This window comes from Pseudorca crassidens, chromosome 17, assembly GCF_039906515.1.
Source record: "Pseudorca crassidens isolate mPseCra1 chromosome 17, mPseCra1.hap1, whole genome shotgun sequence".
NCBI lineage: Eukaryota > Metazoa > Chordata > Mammalia > Artiodactyla > Delphinidae > Pseudorca > Pseudorca crassidens.
The window spans coordinates 30,060,016-30,074,220 of NC_090312.1; the positions used below are offsets into that span (position 1 = coordinate 30,060,016).

At 36.5% G+C, this 14,205-nt stretch overlaps 1 pseudogene; it reads right to left on the minus strand.

The window, feature by feature from the left end:
- Nucleotides 1-12,291: 12,291 nt before the first annotated feature.
- Nucleotides 12,292-13,398, minus strand: LOC137210513 (AP-3 complex subunit sigma-1 pseudogene; annotated as a pseudogene).
- Nucleotides 13,399-14,205: the final 807 nt, after the last annotated feature.

The window sequence follows — 14,205 nt, forward strand, 5'->3', positions numbered from 1 at the left end:
AGGAAATATGTTGTGTGCCGTATTTATACTTGAAAATGTCTGCTTGCTTCACAGACAACAATGTTGCAAATGGAGACTATGACTGGCACAAGTAAGATGAGGGTAAGCATGCCTGTCAGGGTCCCGGGGCCTCTAGCTTCTTTGGCATCTTTTGCCAGCTCAGTAGGTATCCCAATTAGCTAAGAGAGAAGCATTTCTAGGACACAGAACTTTTCCTATGAAGAGTTAGAGTTAGTTCTAGTTGAGGAGTACCAGTTTGTGTGATCCCCATCGTATTAATGAAAATAACAAAACACCGTTCGTGAACATACATTGCCCATGTCTTCACTGAGCTGTTGCTGCTTGGAATGGGAGAAACTCTTTATTGTACTTGAATGGGGAATAAGTGCATAGGTACTAGTATTATTTCGTTCTGTAGAGAGCACAGTCAAGAGATTCCTTATGCCAAGTGATTTCAGCTTTTTTTTTTTTTTTTTGTGGTACCCAGGCCTCTCACTGTTGTGGCCTCTCCTGTTGCGGAGCACGGGCTCCGGACACGCAGGCTCAGCGGCCATGGCTCACGGGCCCAGCCGCTCCGCAGCATGTGGGATCTTCCCGGACCGGGGCACGAACCCGTGTCCCCTGTATCTGCAGGCGGACTCTCAACCACTGCGCCACCAGGGAAGCCCGATTTCAGCTTTTTTGCCTGTGGTCCTCAGTAAGAAATACATTTTAAATCACAATCCAATATACACATTCATAACTATGTCTATATTGATATACGTTAAACATACAAATTATTTTAAGACATTATATACTTTATGTTCATCTGGATAAGAGTAGGCTGTGTTTACTGTTTACTGTAGTTGTGCTGTGAGAGGCTATAAATTTCCTTTAGTGTCTTGCTTTTGTCTCCCCTTTAGTCTTTGGGTTTTCACAGAAACTTCTTTTTTTTTTTTAAGATTTATTTATTTTATTTATTTTTGGCTGCGTTGGGTCTCAGTTGTGGCACTCAGGATCTTCCTTGAGGCATGTGGGTTCTTTCGTTGTGGTTCGCAGTCTTCTCTCTAGTTACGGCGTGAGGGTTTTCTCTTCTCTGGTTGTGGCACGCAGGCTCCAGAGCATGTGGGCTCTGTAGTTTGCAGCATGTGGGCTCCAGTTAAGGCGCTTGCGAGCTGAGTAGTTATGGCACGTGGGCTTAGTTGCCCTGTGGCATGTAGAATCTTAGTTCCCTGACCAGGGATGGTACCCACATCCCCTGCATTGTAAGGCAGATTCTTTACCACTGGACCACCAGGAAAGTCCCGAGACTTCTTAAATAGGATTTGAGCCTTATAGTTCTTTTAGCTGTAATCTCCTGATATTATACAGGAATCCTGTGGATGTTGTGGTAAGATACAGGGGAGGGAAAGTATTCTATAGTCCTATGATTAGGTCTCAGTCTTTTAGTGAGCCTGGATTGGGTGTTGCCCTTTCTCCAGATCAGTTAGGCTTTTGTGAAATCCCAGTTAGGCTCTGGTCAAATAGTTTCCTTTAAGGGTAGACCTTGTTAAGAAGAACAGAGAGTTCTGGGTATATTTCAAAATGGTTACTTTCCCCCTTTTCCTGCTGAAAGCACTAGGGGATTTGTCTCCCATCTACACAGTGAGAAGATGATAGAGCTCCTAGAAGTAAAGCTCAGAAAAGCCTGAGAATCCCTTTAAAATTGGGCCCTATGGAGTTTTTAACTCTCAAGTTTTGGGAGTTATAATTTTCAAACATTGAGGCACTTAGCATTTCATCAATTACAGTTTAAAGAATTCCTACCAATCCTGGCTCCTGCTGCTGGCTTCTGCTCCTGGGCTTCTGTTCCTGGTAGACTGTGATTCTCTGTATCTTCCTGTCTGTCTCTCAGGTTTGGGGAGTAACAATTTATCCTTTGGCCTCAGATCTCTGATATATCTAAGAATTGAAGACTTTCAGTTTGTTCAGCTTTTTTCTTGTGAGGATTGGAGTGGCAACTTCTAAGCTCTTTCAGTACTTCATTATATACAATGAATACTATTTTTTCTGTTCTACTTAATTGTATCTCTTTTTAAAAATTGCTTGTTACAACCCACTAAACTGGGTTACTTTTATGGTTATACAAGTTTTAAAGGAAACACAATTGAATTCTTCTATAACCTGAAAGGGGGAAAACTATGACTCCAGAAGTGATAAAAATGATGAAGTTGATCAGATAAAATTTAAAATGTGATAATAAAAACAGCCAGATTTTTAAAAAAATGATTAACTGGGGAAAAGTATATGTTACAGACAAAAGGCTAATGTCTCTAATATATATAAAAGCTTCTAAAACTAAAGGAAGAAGACAACCCTATAGTAAAATGGGCTAGAAATATGAGCAGAGCTCTTAGGAAAAAGAAATGCACGTGGATCTTAAACCTAAAAAATGGTTTCAACCACGTTCATAACAATAAAAGTATAATTTAGAACTTCACTGAGTTGCTATTTCTTTCTTATCAGTTTGGGAAAAATCCAAAAGTTTGACAGCATACTCTGTAGATGAGGCTGTGAAGATATAGGCACCCTAATACATTGTTATAGAAATACAAGATGTTTTAACTCCTATAGAGAGAGGAATTGGTCAATATATATCAAAATTATACAAATGCTTACCCTTTGACCTAGCAATCCATTCCTAGGAATTGACCACAAAGATACATTGGGAAAAGTACAAAAAGGTAGGTTTACGAGGAATTCATTGAAGTACTATTTGTAAAAACAAAAACTGGAAACAACCCAAGTGTCTATTAATAGGGGATGGGTTAAATAAAACCATGCTATATCGATACAATGGCATACTTTGCAGCTGTAAGAAGGAATGAGTAATAGCTATAAATACAACTATAGCATGATCTCTGTGATATACTCTATGATATGAAGTTAAAAAAGGAGTGTTTATAGTATACTGCCATTTATCTATAAAAGTGGGAAATAACATTCCCTTATATTAAAAATAAAGGAAAAAACAACAAATGCTGGACAGGATATAAAGCAACAGGAACTCATTCATTGCTGGTGGGAATGTAAAATGGTACAGCCATATTGGAAGACAGTTTGGTAGTTTCTTACAAAACTAAATATACTCTTACTGTATGATCCAGCAATCACACTTCTTGGTATTTACCCAAATAAGTTGAAAATTTATGTCCACACAAAAACCTGCACACAAATATTTATATCAGCTTTATTCATTATTGGCAAAACTTAGAAGCAACCAAGATGTCTTTCAGCAGGTGTAATGATTTGAATGTGTCTTCCTTCAATTAATTTATATGTTGAAACCTAACCACCAAGGTGATGGTATTAGGAGGCAGAGCCTTTGGGGAGTGATTAGGTCATGGGGGCAGAGCCATCATGAATGGGATCAGTGCCCTTACAAAAGAGGCCTGAGAAAGCTCCCTTGCTCCTTCTACCATGTGAGGTTACATTGGGAAGTCAGCAGTCTGCAACCCAGAAGAGGGTCTTCACCAGAACCCAACCATGCTGGTACCCAATCTTGGACTTCCAGCCTCCAGAATGATGAGAAATAAATTTCTCTTATTTATAAGCCACCCAGTCTGTGGTATTTTGTTATAGCATTTCTAATGGACTATGAAATGTAGGTAGATGGATAATCTGTGATGCATCCACACAATGGAATTTAATTCAGTATTAGAAAGAAATGAGCTATCAAGCCATGATAAGTCATGGAAGAAACTTAAATGCATATTACTAAGTGAAAGGAGCTAATCTGAAAAGACTACACACTGTATGATTCCAACTATATGACATCCTGGAAAAAGAAAAACTATGGAGATAATAAAAGGATCAGTGGTTGTCAGCCATTAGAGAGGAGGGAAGGATGAGTAGGTGGAGCACACAGGATTTTTAGGGCAGTGAAACCCTTTGAATAATACTATAATTGGGGATATATGTCATTATATATTTTTCAAAATCCACAGAATATACCAATAGTGAACCCTAATGTAAACTATGGACTTTGGGTGACAGTGATATGTCCATGTGTCCATGTAGGTTCACTGATTGTAATAAATGTACCATCTGGTGCAGGATTTTGATAGTGGGGGAGGCTGTGTGTATGTGGGGGTGGGGGTATGTAGAGAATCTCTATACCTTCTCAATTTTGCTGTGAACCTAAAACGTCTCTAAAAAATAAAGTATATTTATTTATTTTTTAATAAAGAAAACAAACCATACAAATGGTTGCCAACAAGAGAAAAAAGAGAATAGGCTGCAGGACACAGAAATAGAAGTTGAATTTTTTAAAAAATTTCTTGTTATATAGAGTTGACTTTGGAATTATGTAAGTATTTTACATAATTATAAGAAAAAATAAAGTTGGAGTGGGACTCAGTTTCTAAAAGTAAAAAGTGAAGTGAAAGAAACAAATGAACCTAACTTATATCCACTTTAATTCTATAAACATAGAGGAACAATTCTAACTGATTTAAAACACAGTAATTTGACTTTATATCCCTAGTGTAGGATAACCTAAGGATAAAGAAACTGCAAATAAAAGAATCTTGCTTTGTTTTTAGTAATCATTATACTTGTGGTAGTGTTTATGTTAATATTCTGAGACTACGTGTAGTACAGAAAAGCAAATGAGTAAGTTGAATTCACTGAGAACTGAGATTTTTTTGGCATAGGAGAAGACACAAGTATAAACTACATGAAGTTAAGGCAAATCTCTCTAGCCTAGTACCTAAATTGGAAGTATTAATATAGACTCATCTTATCTTTTTAAAAATGCACACTTTCTAATTGTGTCTACTAAAAAGTTCTAGAAATAATGAACCTAGTATCAATGAGTACTCTTAAAACACAGATTGTGTTCTCTAAATACCATTTCCCACTAAAAAGAATTAGTGATTCTTAGACAGATGGCTGATTCCACTGCCGTAACAGGAAATGTACTGAGGATCTTTGAACATTTTGTTAACCAGAAGGCAAGAAAATTATCAAAAACTACTGGGGTCTTGTCAAAAAGATAAGTGCAATGGATTGATACAAATCCAATATATTTAAATTTATAAGTTCAAAATGATACTTTTAAAAAACTTTATTGATTGTCAATATCTTTTAAATGGACTATACATCAGGGAAAGCAAATAATTGATGTCAAGAAGTTTTACTTTACGGAAGTATACCAGCTAATAAACAATAAAGGAATGGTGGAATTATAATATCACTATTTACAGTCCCTAATAATTTAATAGATCTAGGCAATAATCACAGTGGCTGCTAACATCACTGAAAGTGAGACAAACAGACATTATGTAATTCCTGGGGAAGTACAGAACATCACCCAAGAAGAATTCTTGCTAAAAAATCAAGCCCAAATCTGTCAACACCTCTAAATCTAACTACCAATTTATAGGAAATAATGGGGATGGATGAACACATTAAATGACACCATGAGAATACAAGCAAAATGCGGGGAGTAGCGACTCCACAGAAAAAACCAACTACTGGCTTTCTTCAATAACCATACTGAAGAAAAAGAGAGAGAGAGAGAGAAGAGAGAGAGAAGGAAAGAGGGAGGGAGAGAGATGGGGAAAAAGAAAAATTGCAAGTAATAAAAGAGATGGAAAAGAAACCTATATATAAAAAGAAAATAAAAAGATATAACAACTAGTTACAATGTATAGACATCATCTGGATCTTAATTCAAATAATAAACCATTAAAAAAAAAACACTCCAAGAGATAACTGGAAATATTTCAACATTGTCTGGATATTTATGATATTAAAAAAGTCATTTGCTGAGGTAATGATATTGTGGTTATAGTTGAAAAAAAAAGTATACGTACATATACAAATACATACACTCAGAAATATTCACAGATTAAATTATACGGTGTCCAGAATTTGCCTAAGTATTTTAGAGGTGGGGTGATAAAGAGTATGGGTATAGAGAGGAAGCAGTACTGGCTGTGAGTTGATAACTGCTGAATTGTTGAACTGGGTGATGAATGCTCTCCCATTTATACTCACAGGATTTTAATTTATGAAGGCGAATCATTGCCAACACAGAGCTAATGCCATTGAAAGAAGATTTTTATTACTTACATTTTCTAAGAGGAGGGGCACACTGTGCTACACAAGAGAAGCATCAGGTGGTCAGAAGACAGAAGACAGGAACAAGGGGAAGAGCCTGTAGCGGGGTTTACATGAGGAAGGCGAGGGAGGGTAGGGTAAACAGCTTGGGATTGGCCAGTTTGAATAATTCTGGCAGGCTTTGTACTATAGGGATGGTCTCTAGTTACTTGATAGCTGGCCCTGGGATGATTTAGGGCAGGAGAAATACTGGCTTCATATGTGAGAGTTAGATAAGGAGGTGGTTGGCTTGTGTATGAGAAGGGGCTCCCAAGTAAATTATTTACTATCTTTAGGAATTAGCTAGCTCTGGAAGGGGCAGTCGGTCCCCAGGTCTGTAAGACCCCCAAATGCCAGCATATCAATACAGAAAAGAAAATATAGTTAAAGTAATTGGCCCCATGGTGAACAGATGCCAATAGACAAATACAGAATCTAAGAAAATACATACATGGGGTACATTACATTGTTTTCTCTATAATTATATATGTTTAAAATTTTTCTTAAAAAATTTGACTTAAAAAAAAAACAACTAGAAAGGGGACTTCCCCAGCGGTCCAGTGGTTAAGACTCCGCACTTCCACTGCAGGGGGAATGGGTTTGATCCCTGGTCGGGGAACTAAGATCCCACATGCCATGCAGTGCAGCCAAAAAAAATTAATTAATTAATTTTTTAAAAAAAGAACTAGAACATGATAGTGTAAACAGGTTTTTTTTTTTTCCAAAGAGAGCTACAACAATATCACCCATTTCACATGTTCTTTAGCAATGTGGCCTTGCTACTTTCCTATCAGGAGGTAGAGTCTATTTCCTCTACCATTGAATTTGGACTAGCCTTGGTACCTATTATGACCAATGGGAGATGTAATGCTTTGACTTCTGAGCCTGGGCCTCAAAAGTTATACATCTTCTATCTTTGCTTCTTATAATGCATCTTCTGGGAATTCAGCCATTATGCTGTGAGGAAGCCCAAGCAGCCACATGGAAAGACCTATGTGGAGAAATACCAAGGTCCCTGACTACAACCTCAGCTGAGTCCCCAGTCAGGAGCCAGAAATAACTTGCTAGACATGTGAGTGAGACCATATTAGACCTTTAGTCTTTTCAGCACCCACACTGACAACAAGACCCCTGACAAAGAAGAGAACCTATTTAGCCAGTCACTGCTCGAATTCCTGATGCATAGAATCATGAATAAATAAACCATTTTTGTTTTAAGCAATTAAGTTTGAGGTACTGTGTTACATAGTGATGAATAACTGATTTAAAAATATAAGAACATCTTGCAGAGGTCATTACTTGCTTATGAGAAGAAAATAAAGAACTATAATATGGATGTGATCTTTAAGGAAATGAATAAAAATAAAGGTGAATTTAATTTAAACACCAAAAAAATTGATTTCATGATCCATGAAATTAAAAAAAAATACTGCCTGAAGTAATGCAAGGCAGATGGTCAGTAAGTGGTTCAGAGCTGGAAATATCTTTACATTTTTAGAACAGTGAGGTCTACTTAGCTGGAATAAATAACAAAATTAGAAAAGTAGCAAGGAACTAGATGGGGGAAGGTCAATAGAGGCATTAACCTTAAATGTCTCAGTTAATAGTGCAGACTTTATTCAAGAGGCAACAGGAAGTTGGCTGAAGATTCTGAGCAGGACAGTGACATGATTTAATCAGTATATTAACAAAATTATTGAATAGTTGTTTTAGAATGGATTGGTTTAAGAAAAAACTCAACACAGCAGGGCCAGTTAGGATGATTTCCAGATATGAGGTTATGAGAATTTAGACTATGGAGATATTAAGTACATACAAATTCAAGAAACAATCTAATAAATAATTAAGAGATGACTGAAAGGGTAAAGGAAATGAAGAAGGAAAATCCAGAGATGATGCTGAGATTCTGAGTTGGGATGAATGAGAAAACTGTGGTGACACTGATAGAAAAAAATTGAAAAGAGATATTGGGTTGAAAGATGATGAAAATGTGGTTCTAGACCTACTGAGTTAGTAGAATATCCAAGTAGAAATACTCCATGCCCAGTTTCTGGCACAAAACTGAATTAAGGTGTGACATTATCAACCGCAATATTAATCAGTATTTCCCAAAATGTGTTTCTCAAATTCCCCATTCAAAGAGTTTGAGACCAAATAAATTGGGAAAATGTTTGCTCCTTCTTGGATATCCATAGTGCACATTACGGTAATGAACACTCAAAATGATCCTTCTGTAAGGAAACCTATATAATTTTGCTAAAGCAAAGCATTCCAAACTGTGGTCAACCTTTGACATACTTTATATCATGACATACTTGGAAAATACAAGAGGAGACTCATCAAGAATAAACCTATTAGCTAAAGTCAGAACACAGAGTCAGTCAAAAATGGAAAAGAAGATTGAGAGTGATGGTCAGGGGGTTAAGAACTGAACTATGACAGAGGAGAGGCTGGAGAAGGGACTGTCTGACAAATGGAAGATGATCGTGGAAGTTCAGTGCCAGAGAAGATCACAGGAGCCAACCTTCAAGTGGGTTTCAGAAGGACAAGGTGGTCATGTGCTGCAGAAATGTTAAGAAGGCCAAAGCCAAAAAAAAGAGGATTAGAAAAGGTAATTGGATTTAGTAAGAGGTCAGTTGTCACCCTTGAAAGAGTTTTGATGGAATGGTTTGAAGGAAAATGTATAATAGAGGCCAAAGAAGAAGTATGTTGTGAGGGAAATGAATATGAATAATAGATAATGATTGAAAGGAGAAGAGTGACTCCATGAGTTGTCTGTGTCAGTTGAAAAATTACCAATAGTAAGAAATCTGTGCCCATGCAAAGACTGATGAGAATATGCCAATGAGGCAGTCCAGGAATGATGCTGGAGAGTGGGAATAATTTATCTGGGGAGTAAGGAACATTTTTAGGGTAATGCCAAAAGAGGGCTGAATAGATGAAATGAAAGAGAAGAACTACTAAGGGTCAGAATTGTTGGGTAAAGGAGGCAGATAACAAGGGAGAAGGCTGTACTCAGAGAAAGAAAACCAAATGCATGCCCCCTTGGAAGAGGAGCAATGCCAGGCTACGTTAAGGACAATAAAATCTGGGAGACTGAGAAAGTCATTTAGGTAAATGTTGAATATAAAATGGAAAGGAATATAAATGTATATTCTTTAATAAAATATATTCTTTAGTACATATAAGAGGAAAAGTTTGGAAAGGATGGTATGATCTGCCCCCTTATTGTTTACTTATTAGTTTATTTCAGTTGCTTATTAAAGATAAGTCCTTCCCATTGAACTCTAAGTTCTATAAGGCAGACCTTGGTCTGTCTTGTATGTTTTTGGGCCACTTATGTCTAATAATGCCTGGCACATAATAGGTGATCGGTAGATATTGGTTCAGAATTTATAAGATGTGCCTTGGTCCAGGAGACAGAGTGGAAGTGTGGGGTACAAATGATAGCAATCAATATTTGATTATAACAGAAGAGGAAGTCTAGGTCTGTGAGTGGGGAAACTTGCCTAATTAATAAACATTTTTGAGTTGTGAAGCTGGGCATTACCTCTCCGATCATCTGATCTTGATTTCTGTTTCTAAGGAAGGCTCATTTAATTTCCTAGCCTTAAGAAGCAAAGTCAACCAAGAAAGACTCATAACACCAAAAAAAAAGCCTATATTTTATTTCATCATCTGGGTTTTTACCGTTACCCAAATACAAAGAATATGAATATATTTTCCCCCTTCACAGGTCATTCCCATTTCCTACTAGTTGCTGCATCATCAGTCTTTTCAAGTCATCATTCCGATAGTGCGTGATCTCTCACCCTCCACTCCCAGTGTCAGCTCCAGATACACCCAAAAATACAAGGCCACTGTGAGAATTTTAAGCTTTTTTTTTTTTGAGAATTTTAAGCTTTAAAACACCTGATGAACATGAAATGTGGTAGAGAGCAGAGGCATTTATGTAACACTTTTCAGTTGTGCCAATAGGTCTTACTGTTTCTGACTTAAGAGGCTGACTCTTTTAAGACCAACAAATCATGTAGGACAAAGCATCAACTTTGGGTCAATGATTCAGACTTAGTTTTGAATCTCCAAACCACTGACTTGCTTGCTAGTGACTCTAGTTATTCAACTATATGCAGTGGGGATGATAATAACTTATAGTTTCGGGTTGTTTAGAAAGTTGCAGATAACATCTGTAATGTACCTGGTACAAAGCAGACACTCAGTAAAGAAAAGCTACAAAAGTTTTTATCCAAATTCTCTGTTTAGATAGCCAAAATACCACCATTAGGGCCACAGTAAAACACCGTTAAGTCTCTGGCCATGGCAAATGAAAAAGTGCAAATGAAGATGAGTCTAAATACAGAAAACTATTTGAAAATCTGTTTACGAAACAGTTAGATCTCACATCCCTCACTCCACTGTAAACTGCATGACAACTGCAGTCTTCATCTTTAGTAGAGGACTGAAGGTATTTCTCTGGAAAGAGTAAAACAGAAGGTCTCTGGAGCAGGTGATACCAGAGATACTAGTATCCCTAATATCACACTAAAATTATGGAGATTAAATCAATGTTTACATACCAAATGTAGAGCTATCCTTCCTTCTTCCCTCATTCAGATTCCAGAACTCTGAAAGACAGGTCTCTATCCTGCAGGCAAGGGATTGGAATTTTCTTTGGGCAAAGTGACCAGCCCAAAAGAAGAGACTAAAGACGCTGAACATCAGAAATTTAGTGAAAAGGCTAGACCACCAGTAGTGAGGTCCACAATTGACAAGCACCATCCAAACACTCACACTTGGTCTGGTTTTCAATGCCCCCTTTTAAAAAAAAAACCAAAGCAACTAAGGATTACCAGACAAACAAACAAACAAACAGCATAGAAGAAAAGTTCTCTTTAAAAAATCATCATAAGTTGATGAATATTATAACCATGAGGCAAGGTCAGTATGCTATTAAAAAAGGGGGGGAGCATTCATAATTTTTCTTAAAGAGCTTTTAGAATTTAAAAAAGATGCTAGCAGAAATTAAAAAAAAATAGAAAGGCTGGAAAATAAAAATACAGAAACTTTTCAGGTAATAGAGTAAAAAGACAGAAAATAGGAGAGAAAAGATAAGTAATTTAAGAAGTCCAATACCCAAATAAAAAATTTTCCAAAGAGAGAGAATGGAAAATACAGTAGAAGAAATCAACAAAGGATAATCCAAAATAATTTCCCATAACTGAAGGATATGAATTTACAGATGCAGAGGGCCTGCTGGATGTACAATGCCTTAGCACACTGGAAAAAATAGATCCATACTAATGTCTATTATCATGCATTTTCTGAACACTGGGAGCAGGAGAAAATTCCACTCATTTTCAAAGAGAAGGTACCTAGTAGAGTCAGGTATCAGAATGGCTTTGGACTTCTCAACAGCAGCCCTGGAATCTAGAAAACACTGAAGCAATGACTTTAAAATACTGAGATTGCTAATCTAAGTATTTAGACAAACTAGTAGTTTGACATACTAGTAGTATGACAAACTACTAATCAACTGTGAGGGAAACTAAGTATATTTCAGACATCTAAACTCTCCAAAATTGATCTTCTATGAACCCTTCAGTAAATTGTTAGAGGTTACATTTCACTAAATGAGAGCATAAACCAAGAAAGAAAAGATACAGGATATTAGGAAAGAAAAGATACAGGCTATAGAAAAAATATAGAATATTAGAAAAAGTCAAACTAATCTAGGAAAGATTTCTTTAAGAAAGATGAAATTGGTAGAATACTTAATATGTCTGGATGTATTTAGAGGGATATAAACAACTAAAAGTGATTGAAATTGAATTATATATTTGAGTATACATATATATTAACCAAAGGATTATGTATATAAAATCACTAATAAAAAAAAATGACAATGAACTCTAATGAAAGGAAAGTAAAATTAATCCTATATATTATGTGGCTCAGCAGGAAATGTTGTTTACCTAGGTATAACAATGCAAACCTTGAATGTTAATATAACTTAACATGATGTAACTATATTGGAGGAAGAGAGCACAGGGAGCAAATATATAGGTGGGGGAATAGAGATACAGGCAGTAGGGTGAATGGTTTTATTTATTTATTTATTTTTTCCAGTTACCTTGGAGTTTATTTAAACTAAGAGAAAAAGGTCATAATGTTTTCATGCAATACATACTTCATTCTTTAAATAACAATTGTGAAAAATAACAGAAAGAATTAAAGAATGCTGTATTTGTGATCCATGCAAAACACCAACATTTTGGGTTATACATAATTTAAAGAAATGTCCCAAACACCTTTCAAAATACTGTAGTAGCCAATACATAGAGGCATGCCTTAGGTGGCCATAGGAATGCAGTTTAGAAAATAAAGGAAAAAATCACACTGTAACTACTCAATTTCTTCAAAATCACTGAGCAAGAAAAGCAACAATGAACTTCCATACCGCCTTTACATAACTTCTTTACAGTACCTTGACTTAAATCCAAGAGCGAAAGTTGACTCTCCTCCTCTATTTTTGGTAAACAACTGCATGGTAAACTTAGACAACTTTTTCCCTGGATTTTACCTGGGAGTGGCCTTTTAAATTTTTTATTTAAAAGAGGGCAGGTTTGGCACTTTTATGCTGATGTCACAAATGTTAATATTTCTTGGGATCTCAGGAAGATTCATATTCGTTACAGCTGATACAGCACTGGCTGGAGCTCCCGCTAAGCCAGCCTCAGATTTCTCTAGTTTATTTTGTGCATCAATTTGTTTAACAGTCTCATTCATGTTGGTCTCCAATACCATTCCCCCCACATCACCATGTCTGCAAGAATATTGTGAACCTTGTCTACATGGAAAATTAAATCCAGTTCACAGACGTTTTCAAAACACTTGTCTAATGTTTCCACAAATACTTGAATTAGATCTAAAATGCCAAGTTCACTTTCTGAAGAATCCACACAGAAGACAAAATATAATGTTGCATAATGTCTATAAATCAGTTTGTTGTCAGATCCTGCAATTAATAATCCTTCTTCTAGGAAATTACAGCATTTTCATCTCTCTTAGATACCAAATGGAATGTCTCCCTGATGATTTGCTGTTGTGTATCTTCACTGTAGGGCTGGTAGAACTTGGAGAGCCGCGGCTTCCCTTGTTTGTTAAAGATGAGGATCGCCTTGATCATGGCTGAGCAGGGCCGACCGGGTGGGAGCTGGGGGCCAGGGTGGGGGCAGGCGCGCGAGCCTCGCCTCGGGATCTCGCTGGCGATCCTTCCCCACCGGGTGAACAGTTTTAAACAAAAACATATGCTAAATACTCATCTGGACAGAGATGACACGAGATAAAATCTACACGATGTAGCGATAAAGCCAAGTTATTTAGAACTATTCAGGTAAATTTTAAATAGTGAAAAGAAATAAAATGATTGCTTCTGGGAATTAGAAAATAGAGGAGCAGTAAGGGAGAGGGAAGTGTTGCTTCAAAGAATCACTTAACTCTTTAAGTTTACTATGTGCATGCGTATCTTATATAAAAATTTTAAATATAAAGAAATTAAGAACGGAAAAAGAAACAGCTAGCTAGCTAGCTTAAGATTCTTCATAATTATAATTTTGATATTGTCTATGGCCACACCACCCTGAATGTGACCAATCTTGTCTAATAATTTTGATGTTATCCTCTTCTCTGATGAAAAGCAAGAGGAAGGCAGTTGGCTTTTACAAAGAGCTTACCATTTTGAACAAATGATGTAAATGGTACTCTAAAGCGAGGTGAAGAATGAACGTATAGATGCATTGAAATTGTCTGCATCTGTGTGTGGAGAGGGAGGGCAAAAGCCCTAGGGACATGGACTGTCTAACTAAAAGTGTAATATTCCTATCAGTAGTTCCTGATGAAATAGATTAAAAAGATAGACACAAAGTGAGGTAATATTTAATAATTTGCAGGGTTCCTAGAATCATTGTTCAATATTAATTTTTAAGTCTACACTGCCACATATTTCTTTGATATTTAGCTTGAATTGAGTTGAATCCAGTGAAATGTCAAATATGTGAGTCCCATTATTTTGTTTGGTCACAC